Genomic DNA, 16,331 nt, shown 5'->3' with positions numbered 1-16,331 from the left:
GAGAAGAGCCCTACACCCCCCTCACCTCCCACAAGGGAAATGGCATGCAGGCCAGCCTGGGAAACACAGGAAAGGTTCTAGGAAGCCAGAATCCTCTTAGAGTTGGGCAAATCTCTGGATTAGCAGTCCCCCAGAGCCAGCCCCCAGACTCCCAAACAACCAGGATGAAAGAAGAGATGCAGAGGTATGTGTAGGCAGCCCGTCTACAAACATAGCGGTTGCTAATTATTTCCCAATTACAACAACCTTCCTCAGGCAGGGCTTCAAAGGGGCCAAGCTAAGGTTGACTCTAGTTCCCTTACCTGCCCAAGGCAAAGAAATTTGCCTTCAGTCTTGTCTGGCCCCTAAGGTGCACCTTGCATCTGTCCTGGGGATTTGGAGTTACAGTCTGGTGGTCTCCTAACGAGTCCTGAGTATTTCCTGCACCTAGTGCCTGCTGCCATTCTGACAGCCACCATAGTTCAGGAGTCAGGGATGCCTGGGGGGCGTTCAGGGAGTAATGGGGATACATCCGGACATCAAGGAAAGTGTGATTGGGATCCCAACCCTCATCCAATGGTCCCCATCTAGAACCACAGAAAAACATGTGTACTTGGAGGAAGGGTTTGACATCCGCCCCCAGAAAGTGACCTCCTGAGAAATAAGTATTCATATTTCTCAACATTTCACAGGCCCAGGGGTCTATGCTTCCTCATATCCCTCTCGTGGGGAGTACTCTCCCTCTCAAGAGGAAGAAGGAACGATTCTCCCTGGCACGAAAGCAAAGGACAGAAAGTGAAAGCCTAATGGTTGTACACCTGGCGAAGAGATGAGGGTGCCGTCTCATCTGCCCCTCAGTGTCTCTGATTCGCAACTGCCTACGGCTGGAGGTGAAGAGCTGGGGAAAGGATCCCACACCTCAGAGCCATCTCAAAGCCATCGGGAAGGTGACAGCGGCCAGCTGAGACCGGAGGACGCAGGAAAGAACCTCAGGCAAGCAGCACCTGCAGATGCCCTCCCCTGACGAGTCTGCACCTCAGGCAGCAGCGGTTCCCCGGCTCAGCTGGGACTAACTCCTTCCCCCAGGCCCCGCGGTCTCCAAGAGAAATTCTGCCCCTAGGGCTGGCGTCTGACCTCCAGAGAGATCTGGCGCTGAAACGCTTTCATGCCCTGGGAACAGCCTTCGCCCCAGGTGCCCCTCGCCTGGCATCTTCCCAGCCACCTGCATCTGCAACCTCAGGGTAGGGGCCGGCTCTTAATCAGTACCCCACCCCGCCCCAACCTCCCCTCCTCCCGTCTCCCACTCGGCACCTGTGCCCTGGAGAGGGGCATCTCACATCGCCTCGATGCCCGCCCCTCACAGGTAGCCCCGAGGGCCCGCTTTCCTTTCGGGTGCCTTGGCCTCCGCCGGACCCACTCACCCTGGCCGGGCTCGGCGCTCCCAAGGCTTGCGCTCAGGCTCGGGCTCGAGCTCGGGCAGAACAGCACGCGCGGCTGCGGCCCTCCCCCTTGTCCTCGGCGCTCCCTCCTTTCTCCCCCTCCCACCAACCTGTTACTCCGCGGCGGAGCTCCACCCCCGCGGGCCGTCAGCGCCCGCTCCGCCTTCTCCTGCTCCGGTTGGTCCGCTTCCCGCAGGGGGCGGGGCTTCAGCCGCTGGGACCCGGACCCGGGGTCTCCAGCCGCGAGGGGCGGGCCGGGTCACGTGGAGCGGCGGGCTGCGGAGGGCCCGCGCGGGCGGCGAGGGGCGCGGAGGCCATTTTGGGGGCGTCGCGGTTGGCCGCCAGTGACCGCCGGCCAGAGCATCTTCTGGGCTCTGCTGTTAAGCAGCCTCCCGCCTCCGGTTTACTCCACGGGAATCGCCGCCCAGGGCCCTTTCTGTCCTTCACCAACCTCTGCAGGAAACAGAATGTTCTTTCGTCACTTTCTGCAGAAAATTTCTCCGTTGTTCCCCGACATCAGAGCCTGCTGCACCTCAGCTGGTCTCCCTTTTCCCTGACCTGAACCAGAACCCTGATTTTGGATTCTTTTTTTTTTTTTTTTTTTGGAGACAGTTTCGCCCTTGTTGCCCAGGCTGGAGTGCAAATCTTGGCTCACTGCACGCAACCTTCGCCTCCCGGGTTCAAGCGATTCTCTCACTTCAGCCTCTGAGTAGCTCGGATTACAGGCGCCCGCCACCACGCCCGGCTAATTTTTGTATTTTTAGTAGAGATGGGGTTTCCACTATGTTGGCCAGGCTCGTCTCGAACTCCTGACCTCACGTGATCCACTGCCTCGGCCTCCCAAAGTGCTGGGATTACAGGCATCAGCCACTGCGCCCGGCCTGGTTCTCTTTTATCTCATGGCCTCCACAATCATTTAACAGCCTGACATCTTCTATGAATATTTATCACTTTCTAGTTAATAACATAATTTTAAAAATCATTTTTATCATTTTGCCTCCCATCCTACGATAAGCTCCACCACAGCAAGGATCTCTTGTTCTGTGCCCTGCTTCATCCCAGACGCCTGCAACTGGGACTGGCACATACTTCGTGCTTAATAAACATTTGTTGACTGAATGAATGGGAACCGGGGACGCAAACTATACCTGAATAGGAATGACCTTCGTTCTAAAATGAAAAAGACTCAACCCGAATTGTAAATCCACCTTAGAGTTAGCCCCTCGAGAAGTAGGATGCTGGTCACAGTTTCCTGAGAAGAGTAAAGACAAGTTCCTGCAAACTGCAGGAACCCCGCTCATGCCAGCAGCAGTTAAAACAACATTAAAGCTGGCTTCCTAGCTGTTAACCGTTGAGATATGTAAAAAGGAGATTAACTTAGTTTACGTTGCTGGGCTCAGGATTTTGTTTTCATTTAGTTACAACAAATATTTACCCTGTACCTGTTTGAGGTAGAAGAGGAATCTTCGAGGCAGCCGCAAGTCCGGTTGTGTTCTCAGGACCTCATTTCCGCCCCTCCCCCAGCCTTCAGAAGCTAGGTTGGGTCCTACAGTGTAAAGTTCACTTACCAACTCCTTAGCTGGGATGCAAAGTCTCTGCATTCCAGAGGAAGCTGTATGTAAGGATTAGGACCATCAAACCAGCCCTTGCCCTGGGAAGGAACAGCAAAAAAAGATGTGGTGGGTGTGGGGACAGAAGAGGAAATGTCCTTCCAGGAGGGCACCTCCTGAACACTGGGGTGACTTTCAAAATCCTTTTAATTAATTTTTATTTTATTGGGCATCCCCCTGAACCAGAATAGGTTCAGAGACACTCCCATGGGATAGTATTTGTTTGTTTGTTTGTTTGTTTTTACTGTATGGAGCCTTGCTCTGTCGCCCAGGCTGGAGCGCAGTGTCGTGATCTCGGCTCACTGCAACCTCCGCCTCCCAGCTTCAAGCGATTTCCGGCTAAATTTTTGTATTTTTTTTTAGTAGAGACAGGGTTTCACCAGGCTCTTCTCGAACTCCTGTCCTCCAGTGATCCTCCTGCCTCGGCCTCCCAAAGTACTAGGATTTCAGGCGTGAGCCACCACGCCTGGCCTGTTTTGGGGTTTTTTGTTTTTGTTTTTGCTTTTTTTTTTTTTTTTTTTTAATTGAGACAGTCTCACTCTACCACTCAGGCTGGAGTCCAGTGATACAATCTCAGCTCACTGCAGCCTCTGTCTCCCAGGCTCGAGCAATCCTCCCACCTCAGCCTCATGAGTGGCTGGGACTTCAGGCACACACCACCACACCAGGCTAATTTTTGTATTTTTAGTAGAGATGAGTTTCCGTGTTGCCCAGGCTGGTCCTGAACTCCTGACCTCAAGCCATCTGCCTGCCTCGGCCTCTCAAGATATCGGGATTACAGGCGTTAGCCACCGTGCCCGCCCAAGTTTTTGTAAGTTTTTTTTTTCTTTTAATGTGGGATGTTTAATTGACCCAGATATTGGAAAGGCAGAAGCTCCTAAACTCTCCTAGATAATACCTTAACAATTAGGATACTTATTGTATTTGTAGTAAATACCAACTTGGGTGGTTACCTGGCACCATGGACATGGATTACAAGGGTAAGTGGGAGCCTCTGAGTCACTGCCTTCGTCATCTCTTCCTCAAGGAAGCACGCAGTCTGAAAGGGACACCCAGGCACAGGTGACAAAGGCAACACCCTGGTCTTTTTCCAGAGTTCAGAAGAGAGGTGATCCTTCTCCTTAAGAAATGCTACAGGGCCAGGCGTTATGACTCACACCTCTAATCCCAGCACTTTGGAAGGCCAAAACAGGAAGATAACTTGATCCCTGTAGTTGAATTGCTTGAACCCAGGAATTCAAGACCAGCCTAGGCAACAGAGTGAGGCCCCATCTCTATTTAAAAAAATATTTTCGGCCGGGCGCGGTGGCTCAAGCCTGTAATGCCAGCACTTTGGGAGGCCGAGGCGGGTGGATCACGAGGTCAGGAGTTCAAGACCAGCCTGGCCAAGATGGTGAAACCCCATCTCTATTAAAAAAAAAGAAGAAGCTAGAAAAGGAGACAAGATTCAAGAACTAAGTTTAGATGGGAGAGACAGGAAAAGAGAAAAAGAGAACAGTCAAATAGTCAAAGCCTGAAACTTACAGGAGAAGGTTAAGTCTCTGTTCTGGAACCTAAATTGGAAGAACAGATATGAAAGAGTGGGGAGTTGAGAAAGTTGCGGCAGGTAGCTTTAGTTCACCAGATTACTGGACCTGCCAAAGAGAAGTGATTCTCAGGGCTGGAGAATTTGTTAAAAGGTTTTGGAGCTGTTGGTATTAGCTACAAGCCTAAGGAAGAATATGATAAATGCCAAATCAGTGGCACAAATGAAGTTGTTACGGGGAAGCCTCCCTTTCAACTAGAATAGAGTGATTTTATGAATCACTTGAAAAAACAGGCAGGAGAAAGGGAGAAAGAAAGAGAGCAAGAAAATGTGCAAAAGGCCCTAGGGTCATAAAGGACAGACTGTCTCCTCAAGCAGCTCCATGACCCCCGTAAAAAAAAAAAAAAAAAAAAAAAAGGCCCTAGGGTCAGCAAAGCATCATGTCAGTTGAGTGAACTGGCAGGTTAGCCTGTAGAGCGAACGGACAGAGAATAGCGGTAAATAAGATGAAAAGGAAATTCTGGAGTAGATTTTTTTTTCTCACAACATGGCTGCTTACTTACAGATAGGGTAGATTTTATAAGGCCTTGAATATCAGGATGAGAAATGTGGGCTTCCACAGTATTCTAGCCTGAGTGACAGAGCTAGATCCTGTTTCTATTTTTTTTTTTTTTGAGACGGAGTTTTGCTCTTGTTACCCAGGCTGGAGTGCAATGGCGCGATCTCGGCTCACCGCAACCTCCGCCTCCTGGGTTCAGGCAATTTTCCTGCCTCAGCCTCCTGAGTAGCTGGGATTACAGGCACACGCCACCTTGCCCAGCTAATTTTTTGTATTTTTAGTAGAGACAGGGTTTCACCATGTTGACCAGGATGGTCTCGATCTCTTGACCTTGTGATCCACCCGCCTCGGCCTCCCAAAGTGCTGGGATTAACAGGCGTGAGCCACCGTGCCCGGCCGACCCTGTTTCTAAAAACAAAGAAAGAAAGAAGGAAAAAGAAATGTGGGCTTTATTGGTAGGTAATGGAGAGCTATTAAAGGTTCTTGAGCAGGAAAGAGGAGGCACTTCAGAAGGTTAATCTAGGTCTGTATGATAAATGCAATGGTAAGGCTTGATTAAAGTAAACCCTAAAACCACAGTGTTAGCAAAAGGAGGGAAAAGCAAGGATCACTCACCCTGATGCTCCTCTAGCATATTACTCATCATTTCTCTCTTGAGCTTTATTTACAAATACTTTGCTCTTCAACAACAATAATCATACGTAATTATACTAACACTTGGGGCTTTTCCTGGCTGAGTACAATTTCTATTCTGGTTATGATTAAGGAAGATAATAAGAAACGGTCACTGTTTACACTCACTTTATATACATGTCCAATCATTGGGTACACAACTTCCAAGAGTCCCCAAAAGATATTTCCTTCTTCTTTTTTTTTTTTTTGAGACGGAGTTTTGCTCTTGTTACCCAGGCTGGAGTGCAATGGCGTGATCTCGGCTCACCGCAACCTCCGCCTCCTGGGTTCAGGCAATTCTCCTGCCTCAGCCTCCTGAGTAGCTGGGATTACAGGCACGTGCCACCATGCCCAGCTAATTTTTTGTATTTTTATTAGAGACGGGGTTTCACCATGTTGACCAGGATGGTCTCGATCTCTTGACCTTGTGATCCACCTGCCTTGGCCTCCCAAAGTGCTGGGATTACAGGCGTGAGCCACCGTGCCCGGCGTGATAGTTCTATCTTTCTGACCCATGTCATCCACTCTTCTCTCAGTTTGACTAGGGAGGCAGAGTTGCAGAGATTTCACGAATGGACGTCACTGAGGCAGAGTACCAAGTCAGGAGTCAAAAGACCTGTATTCTAATTTTACTTCTGGGAAAGCTGTACTTCTAGCCAAGTCTTCAGAAATATTTGGGACTCTCTTTTCTCTGAGAATTGTGAAGATGATCCCAGATTTCATAACTGTATTATTTCCTTTGGGTTTCTCAAAGAGGAAAAAGTCGTCTTCTGCCTCCCACCTCTTCCTTTTGTTATCAGCTGGGAACGTGAGTAAGTGTAACCAAATCTGGTACATAAAGGGTGATTGTTTGGGACAAAGCATTCCAAGCAACTTTTTTCAGCTTAATCAGAGTCACTCCCAACATGGGAAAGACTCATCTCCAAATTCCTTGTGTCTCCCCACAGCCTCTAGCCCCTATTTGTCCCAGCTGCCCACCTCTCATGCTCTGAGCAGCTAAATTCCAGTAGGTTCAAAGTCTCCAGTATACATTCATTTTATTGTTGTTGTTCATTTTTAAATAGTAGAGATGGGGTTTCCCTAGGTTGCCCAGCTGCTCTTGAACTCCTGGGATCAAGCAATCCACCCGCCTTGGCCTCCCAAAATGCTGGGATTACAGGCGTGAGCCACCGCTCCTGGCCTTCAGTGTATATTCAAAATAAGAGTATCTTTTTTTTTTTTTGAGACGGAGTTTCGCTCTTGTTGCCAAGCCTGGAGTGCAATGGCGAGATCTTGGCTTACTGCAACCTCCGCCTCCTGGGTTCAAGCCATTCTCCTGCCTCAGCCTCCTGAGTAGCTGGGATTACAGGCACGCGCCACCATGCCCAGCTAATTATTTGTATTTTTTTTAGTAGAGACAGGGTTTCATCATGTTGACCGGGATGGTCTCGATCTCTTGACCTCGTAATCCACCCGCCTCAGCCTCCCAAAGTGCTGGGATTACAGGCATGAGCCACCGCGCCCGGCTAAGAGTATCATTTAAAAGAAAAAAAAAAAAGCAATTTCCATGAAATTAAAAAGAACAGATTCCTTCCGCATAATTCTTTTTCTGGGTTGTTAAACGCTGTTCTGAGGAGAGAGCCAGTTTTCCTCCACACACCCAAACAACAGCTGATTCTACCTCCCATCTTGCTTTCCTCCTCTTGTCAATGAAGGGAACAGAAGCTTGGCAGCTCAAACCTATACACACATCCTGCAAGCCCTGAGACTCCTCCAGTTCCCTCCCAGTCCACTGTGACAGAGAGTCTTAGCAGAATCCCATTTATTTTATTTATTTATTTATTTATTTTTTTAAGACGGGGTTTCGCCATGTTGGTCAGGCTGGTCTTGAACTCCCGACCTCAGGTGATCAGCCAGCCTTGGCCTCCAAAGTGCTTGGATTACAGGCGTAAGCCACCACGCCCAGCCTAGAATCCCATTTATTGCCTGATTTGCTCAGGTTCTTTATCTGAATCTTTTTCAAAGTATAAGTCTCATAATACAGAGGCCACATGACATGTGGGAATAGCACTGAACTCCAAGACAAAATACCTGACACAGCAGCCATCACACCCCTTAGAAAGAATCTGCCATTCAACTGCCAGAAAGCAATTCGCTGTCAGCCTGCAGCTGCATCACCTTTGGGATCCACTACCATGTCGGAGCTAAGCCCGCACTCTTCCTGAACAGCCCCAAGCCAATGGCTGACCGTGTGGTTACTGGAGCCTGGCCATTTCTGCCCTCTGTTGATTTCTCTATGTGATAACCTTTGCCCTGGAGCTTTCCACTGGGTAGACTGCAACTTGGAAGGATTTGCATCATGGCTTGAGGCTTTTCTTTTTTTTTTTTTGGAGAGGGAGTTTCCCTCTTGTTACCCAGGCTGGAGTGCAATGGCGCGATCTCGGCTCACCGCAACCTCCGCCTCCTGGGTTCAGGCAATTCTCCTGCCTCAGCCTCCTGAGTAGCTGGGATTACAGGCACACGCCACCGTGCCCAGCTAACTTTTTGTATTTTTAGTAGAGACGGGGTTTCACCATGTTGACCAGGATGGTCTCGATCACTTGACCTCGTGATCCACCCGCCTCGGCCTCCCAAAGTGCTGGGATTACAGGCGTGAGCCACCGCACCCGGCCCAGGCTTGAGGCTTTTCTTGCCCAATTTTGCTTCTGGCTTCCTTTACTTCATCAGGATGGGGAAACCTATCCAAAGGCTTTCTCTGCCCATTCCTGCTTCCTTCTTTATCTATCACAGGTGTTACCAGTCAGTAAGCCTCTTGCACACCCTTTTTTTTTTTTTTGATAAGAGTCTCGCTCTGTAGCCCAAGCTGAAGTACAGTGGTGTGATCTCAACTCACTGAAACCTCCGCCTCCCAGGTTCAAGCAATTCTCCTGCCTCAGCCTCCCGAGTAGCTGGGACTACACATCCGGCTAATTTTTTTTGTATTTTTAGTAGAGATGGTGTTTCACAGTGTTAGCCAGGATGGTCTCAATCTCATGACCTCATGATCTGCCCACCTCAGCCTCCCAAAGTGCTGGGATTACAGGCGTGATACACCGCGCCCTGCCAAGCCTCTTGCACTCCTTTGTCTCAGCATCTGCTCCCCAGACCACCTGAATTGACTCAGGTGACCACTCCAGGAGTGGTCTGAAAAAGGGAGCAGTAAGATAGGTTTAGGGAACTGCAGCACTCACTGCCTGGCTGGCAACAAGAACCCCTCCTGGATGGTATGGGGTACAAATAGTCCCTGGAACAAGATGGTAGCCAAGTTGCTAAAATTTTCATTGATGGTGAAATGGGAGAACGTTCCTATGGTGGAACAGTTCAGGCATGTGGGACAGGCAGAAAGACGGCAGTGAGTACAGGGACAGTAGAATTGGCTGGCTGTTATTAAGTTGCATTGGGCCTTGCCAAGAGATAATGAAAAGCTGAGAGTAGTTAATAAACATTGAAAATTAACTGTGAAGGTCAGAGGGCCTTTTTGATGGCTTACAAAGAGGCCCTTATCTACAGCAGTGGGATAGCAAAAAAATCTAAATACAGAACTCCAGGACTTTAATGGAGCTCCCAGAGGCAGATCTGCAATCAAGGTCAGGGCACTGGTTGGGAAAACCTGGGACCCTAACACAAGGAATGGAAATTACTGGGTGGGTACCCCCCAAAGATTCTGGCTTTCTGCACTCCTCTGAACACTCATAGCATTAAAAGGGAGCCCACCCCTCCCTTTTAAGAGCTGGAGCTCCCTCAGTGTGAGAAGACACTGCAGAGGCCTCTCCCCTCCCAGAATCTCGCCCCCTCCCAGAATCTCGCAACTATAAAGATCTTCATCTTAAACTCTCATGGGTTAAGTTACAGCACAGTCTGGTAGGCAAGAACATGCTAGGCCTGATAAGGAAAGAAAGGGACTATAACCCAAAGTATCCTGCTAGAACTGCCAACATTTAGTGCTAAGAGTAGGGAAGTAGGCCGGGCGTGGTGGCTCACGCCTGTAATCCAAGCACTTTGGAGGCCAAGGCAGGTGGATCACCTGAGGTCGGGAGTTCAAGACCAGCCTGACCAACATGGTGAAACCCCATCTTGGGCCGGGCGTGGTGGCTCACGCCTGTAATCCCAGCACTTTGGAGGCTGAGGCAGGCAGATCACCTGAGGTCAGGAGTTTGAGAGCAGCCTGGCCAACATGGAGAAACCCCGTCTCTACTAAAAATGCAAAAAAATTAGCCAGGCATTGTGGCAGTCGTCTGTAATCCCAGCTAGTCGGGAGGCTGAGGCAAGAGAATTGCTTAAACCTGGGAGTCAGAAGTTGCAGTGAGCGGAGATGGCACCATTGCACTCCAGCCTGGGCGACAGAGTGGGACTCTGTCACAGAAATAAAGGAAAAAAGGAATGAAGGAAGGAAGAAAGAAATTTAAAAAGTGGGTTAAGAGTGAGTTTTTTTACTTGGGGACCACTTTCTTGGGATAGAATTTAACTTCCTGGCCAGGCACAGTGGCTCACACCTGTAATCCTAGCACTTTGGGAGGCCAAGGCGGGCAGATCACCTGAGGTTGGGAGTTCGAGACCACCCTGACCAACATGGATAAACCATGTCTCTACTAAAAATACAAAATTAGCCACACATGGTGGCACATGCCTGTAATCCCAGCTACTGGGGAGGTTGAGGCAGGAGAATCGCTTGAACCTGGGAGGTGGAGGTTGCGGTGAGCCAAGATTATGCCACTGCACTCCAGCCTGGGCAACAAGAACAAGACTCAGTCTCCAAAAAAAAAAAAAAAAAAGAATTTAACTTTCTGGTAGGGACCTGCCCCTAGTAGCTCCTAGAAGCATGGAGGAAATGATAATGCTTGCTGAGTGAAGGTCAAATGTCTGTATTGCCATAGCAACTGGGGAAAGAAGAGATTAAATGGCTCAGCAAAGTAGGCATGATAGAGTGAATTTTAAGAAGCCAGAGCCCCAGCAAGGAAAGGATGCTTCATAGAAGGCCCAGAAGAATCCTTTTTTTTTTTTTTTTTTTTTTTTGAGATAGGGTCTTGCTCTGTCACCCAGGCTGGAGTGCAGTGGTGCAATCTTAGCTTACTGCAACCTCTGCCTCCCAGGTTCTAGCAATTCTCCTCCTTCACCCTCCCCAGTAGCTGGCATTACAGATTTACACCATCATGCCCAGCTAATTTTTGTATTTTTTTTTTTCCTGAGACAGAGTCTCATTCTGTCACCCAGGCTGGAGTGCAGTGCCACAATCTTGGCTCACTGCAACCTCTGCCTCCCAGGTTCAAGTGATTCTCCTACTTCAGCCTTCTGGGAAGCTGGGACTACAGGCACATGCCACGACGCCTGGTTAATTTTTTTTTTTTTTTAAGACAGTGTTTTACCATGTTGGTCAGGCTTGATCTTGAACTCCCGACCTCAGGTGATCCGCCCACCTTGGCCTCCAAAGTGCTTGGATTACAGGCATGAGCCACCACACCCGGCCGCACCTGGTTAATTTTCTGTGTTTTTAGTAGAGACGGGGTTTCACCGTGTTAGCCAGGATGGTCTCAATCTCCTGACTTCGTGATCTGCCTGCCTCGGCCTCCCGAAGTGCTGGGATTACAGGCATGAGCCACCACACCCGGCTTAATTTTGTATTTTTAGTAGAGAGGGGGTTTCACCATGTTGGTCAGGCTGGACTCAAACTCCTGACCTCAGGTAATCTGCCTGCCTTGGCCTTCAAAGTGCTGGGATTACAGGCATGGGCCACCGCACTGGCCAGGAATCCCATTTACCAAGGCCATCAAAAGTGTGCTAGTGAAAGTGCCAGCATCACACAGAAGCTTAGTGGTGGCTTTCTTCTGCAAGCCAGCGCTAAAATGAGGAGACACTGTCACAAACTTGTCTCTTTTATAGCGGCAAGGATGATGGGGATGGTAGAAGCTGTTGGCAGCACTTAATTGCCAGAAGCCGGGGGATGAGACTTACAATTATCAGAGAGACTGGCAAGGGGCTTGACGTGAAGAGTTATATTGACGGTTAATAGGACATGGTATCCTTAGGGGGCAAAATGGATGTGCAGTCAAAACGAGGGTCCTGCTGAAGAGGTGTAATCAACAGAGAGCAAGAATGGATGAGCAGGAACCTGAGGATGGAGATCTCAGTAAAAAAGCATGCTCCTTGGCGCACGCCTGTAATCCAAGCACTTTGGAGGCCAAGGCGGGCGGATCACCTGAGGTCGGGAGTTCAAGACCAGCCTGTTGAACATGGTGAAACCTCGTCTTTAAAAAAAAAAAAAAAAAAAAAAAAAAGCATGCTCCTTTGTCTGCTTCCAGAACCTAAGTCCCTTTTCAGACCCAAAACTCATTGACTATAGAGATACACAGGTCCCTCAAGACTTGGCAACACCTGCCGGGCGCGGTGGCTCACGCCTATAATCCCAGCACTTTGGGAGGCGGAGGCAGGTGGATCACGAGGTCAAGAGATCGAGACCATCCTGGTCAACAAGGTGAAACCTCATCTCTACTAAAAATACAAAAAAAATTAGCTGGGCATGGTGGCATGCGCTTGTAGTCCCAGCTACTCGGGAGGCTGAGGCAGGAGAATTGCTTGAACCCAGGAGGCGGAGGTTGCGGTGAGCCAAGATTGCACCATTGCACTCAAGCCTGGGTAACAAGAGCGAAACTCCATCTCAAAAAAAAAAAAAGACTTGGCAACACCACAGTAAGTATATACTGTGATGATTCCCCAGCCCTTTCAAAAGGGGACTTGAAAGTATTTACTCAGGTGACTATGCACAGAGGACTGTTGGACACAGCATCTTAACTGACATTGACACATAGTCCCAAAGTATCACCTTCGCTCCCCTATTGGAGTGGGAGCTTATAAGGGCTGGGTAAAAAAGTACTAGCCAAAGTCCAGCTTACAGTGGATCCACCCCATCTAGTCAGAAGCAATCGAGACTGTTCAGACATCCTGCAGAACATCACTTTGATCCATTACATCAATGACATCATGCCCGTCTGTCAGGATGAGCGAGAGTAGCTGGCATACTAGAGGCCTTGGTAAGACATGCATACAGCCAGGCATGGTGGCTCACACCTGTAATCCCTACACTTTGGGAGGCCAAGGAGGGCGGATCGCCTGAGGCCAGGAGAGCAAGACCAGCCTGACCAACATGGTGAAACCCTGTCTCTACTAAAAATACAAAAATTAGCCAGGGGTGGTGGCGAGCACTTGTAATCCCAGCTACTCAGGAGGCTGAGGCAGGAGAATCACTTGAACTCTGGAGGTGGAGATTGCAGTGAGCCAAGATGGCACCACTGCACTCCAGCCTGGTGGCAGAGACTCCATCTCAAAAAAAAAAAAGGACACATGTTCTCCAGATTTTGGAAGATATGAGACGGAGTTTCACTGTTGTTACCCAGACTGGAGTGCAATGGCACGATCTCGGCTCATCGCAACCTCCGCCTCCTGGGTTCAAGCAATTCTCCTGCCTCAGCCTCCCGAGTAGCTGAGACTACAGGTGCGCACCACCATGCCCAGCTAATTTTTGTATTTTTAGTAGAGACGGGGTTTCACCTTGTTGACCAGGATGGTCTCGATTTCTTGACCTCGTGATCCACCCGCCTCGGCCTCCCAAAGTGCTGGGATTATAGGCGTGAGCCACCGCGCCTGGCCTTTCATGTGCATCTTAAGACCACGCGCTTCCCAGGCAGCCTCAGGCGATGACTGAGCATGGTGTGCATGCTGAAGCCTGGCCATTTCTGCCCAACTTTGTCCCAGGTCTCCCCACAGAGTTGACTGAGACTTTGTCAGATCCACATCATGACTTGAGGCTCTCCCTACCCGTCCTGCTTCCTCTCCCTTTATCTTTCACAGCCATTACCCACAATAAACCTCTTCTGCTCCTAACTTTGAGCATTTCCTTCCCAGAGAATTCAAACCAATGCGCTGGGTGATAAAATAATATTGAACAGAAAAAATAAAAACTATTTATATATATGCACATATATGGTTTGTGTAGTTTATATATAGTTTTAAAAATATGCATATATTTATACATACACAATACAGTTATAAATATTTATTTATTTATTTATTTTATTTATTTATTTTAAAGATGGGGCTTCTCCATGATGGCCAGGCTGGTCTTGAACTCCTGATCTCACGTGATCCACCCACCTCGGCCTCCCAAAGTGTTAGGATTACAGGCGTGAGCCACCGCACCCGGCCAGTTATAAATATTTTTAATGTGTATTTGTATAGATGAGACCTCGGAGACATGGAAAAATAAAACTAGTTGATCTATTAAGTGGAGTAAAAGGATTATAAATGATTTTTTTTACATGTCATTTATTGTTGACACAATGTCATTTAAAGAGAAAACAAGGATATTGGTTCTAAATCTACTTTTTGCTTTAAAATATATGGGACTTGGGAGTGGTGGCTGAGAGCGGTGGCTCACACCTATAATCCCAGCACTTTGGGAGGCCAAGCCTGGTGGATCACCTGAGGTCAGAAGTTTGAGATCAGCCTGGGCAACGTGGTGAAACCCCGTCTCTACTGAAAATAACAAAATGTAGTTGGGCGTGGTGGCTGACACCTGTAATCCCAGCTACTTCACAGGCTGGGGCAGGAGAATCACTTGAACCCAGGAAGCAGAGGTTGCAGTGAGCCAAGATCACGCCACTTGCAAGCTTTCACCACTTCACTCCAGCCTGGGCAACAGAGCAAGACTCTCTCTCAAATTGAAAAAAAAAAAAAATATATATATATATATATATATACACACACACACACTTAAATATATATAAATAAATTAAATATATAAAAATAGATAAAATATGTATAAAAATATATTTTTTGCCCAAATTGCCCAATTGCCTGAAGTCCCACATATATATTTATATATATATTTATTTTTATAAAGTATAAAGTAAGGCTAATAAGATGACAACAAAATGAGATTAAGACTGTGAACACACTTTGCTATTGTACAACAGTAAAAATTGTGAAGTATTATTTTTATTACTGGCTCAAGTACCAGGTAGAAGTTGGTCAAGTAACAAATGCTTATTGAACCTCTACTGTGTGTCAGGTACCATTTGTATTAGTTTCTATGGCTGCTATAACAAATTACCACAAATTTAGTGGCTTATAAAACACAAATTTATGCTTGGGTGTAGTGCCTCAAGCCTGTAATCCCAGTACTTTGGGAAGTCAAGGTCGGGGGGATTGCTTGAGATCAGGAGTTCAAGACCAACCTCAGCAACGTAGCAAGATCCCTTCTCTACAAAAAGTAGCTGCGCATGGTGGTGTGTGCCTGTATCCTTTTATAATAAGGGGGTTCAGAGACTTGATGGACTTGTGTCTCTCAAGTTCTGTAGCACATCAGGGGGACTAAGAACTAGAACCCTGGGGCCAGCAGAGTGGCAGAAAAATTGGAGAAAGTTATCTTTCTCTCTACAGGAAAGGGAGGATTTCCTGTAGATTGAAGAGGACAAGGAAAGGCTGGTCTCAAGGAGAAAGTCAACCAGATAAAGAATTACAAAAAGCTTACAAAAGAATGCAACATTCTCACCCCAGCTAAGCAAACACTTTTTCCTCATTTCTCCCTTCAGGAGTGGGAGAGGCTAGTTTATCCTGGTATGTGGTTACAAATTCTACAATGACACTCTTTGTATTCTCCTGGGCTGTCCTTTGTTTCCCCCCAAATAATTGTTCAGTTTTTTTTATTTTATTTTATTTTTTATTCAGTCTCTGTAGAGACTGTCAAAAATTGCCAATGCCAACTGCATTTCAGGTCATCATGGCGGGGTATTGGGAAAAGTTTTCAATTACCAATAATCGAGCCTTGGATAAACCTCATTGGCTATGATACTGCCACTGCGCAAAGCTGTTCAGTTGTTTTAGAAATGACTTTCTTGGCCGGGCGCGGTGGCTCAAGCCTGTAATCCCAGCACTTTGGGAGGCCGAGGCGGGTGGATCACGAGGTCAAGAGATCGAGACCATCCTGGTCAACATGGTGAAACCCCGTCTCTACTAATACAAAAAATTAGCTGGGGGCCGGGCGCGGTGGCTCACGCCTGTAATCCCAGCACTTTGGGAGGCCGAGGCGGGTGGATCACGAGGTCAAGAGATCGAGACCATCCTGGTCAACATGGTGAAACCCCGTCTCTACTAAAAATACAAAAAATCAGCTGGGCATGGTGGCGCATGCCTGTAATCCCAGCTACTCAGGAGGCTGAGGCAGGAGAATTGCTTGAACCCAGGAGGCGGAGGTTGCGGTGAGCCGAGATCGCGCCATTGCACTCCAGACTGGGTAACAAGAGCGAGACTCCGTCTCAAAAAAAAAAAAAAAAAAAAAAAAAAATTAGCTGGGCACGGTGGCGCGTGTCTGTAATCCCAGCTACTCAGGAGGCTGAGGCAGGAGAATTGCCTGAACCCAGGAGGCGGAGGTTGCGGTGAGCCGAGATCGCGCCATTGCACTCCAGCCTGGGTATCAAGAGCGAAACTCCGTCTCAAAAAAAAAAAGAAAAAAAAAAAAAAAGAAAGAAATGACTTTC

General features: G+C 48.1%; 1 protein-coding gene and 1 non-coding gene across 4 annotated transcripts in view; both read right to left on the bottom strand.

Annotated features, from left to right (window-relative positions):
• CGN (cingulin) overlaps positions 1-2,875 on the bottom strand; it is a 29,732-nt gene extending 26,857 nt beyond the window's left edge. The window contains exon 1 of one of the 3 annotated variants that reach the window (XM_012462714.2): positions 2,861-2,875. The gene's annotated coding sequence lies outside the window, so the exon portion shown is untranslated. Of the gene's footprint in view, positions 1-1,290; positions 1,374-1,400; positions 1,473-2,860 lie in introns of those variants that run through there. The other 2 variants (XM_012462715.2, XM_012462713.2) reach the window with 2 other exon arrangements.
• A 12,647-nt stretch (positions 2,876-15,522) lies between these two features.
• On the bottom strand, positions 15,523-15,663 carry LOC135272422 (U4 spliceosomal RNA). Its single transcript, XR_010340567.1, has one exon. It is a non-coding gene; the product is annotated as a U4 spliceosomal RNA (small nuclear RNA).
• Between the last annotated feature and the right edge of the window lie 668 nt (positions 15,664-16,331).

Source organism: Aotus nancymaae, unplaced genomic scaffold (genome assembly GCF_030222135.1).
Source record: "Aotus nancymaae isolate 86718 unplaced genomic scaffold, 86718_ANA_hifiasm-v0.15.2.pri h1tg000108l, whole genome shotgun sequence".
Classification (NCBI taxonomy): Eukaryota; Metazoa; Chordata; class Mammalia; order Primates; family Aotidae; genus Aotus; species Aotus nancymaae.
Note: the sequence above shows the minus strand (reverse complement) of the source record. Positions and strands in the feature narration are given on the sequence as shown.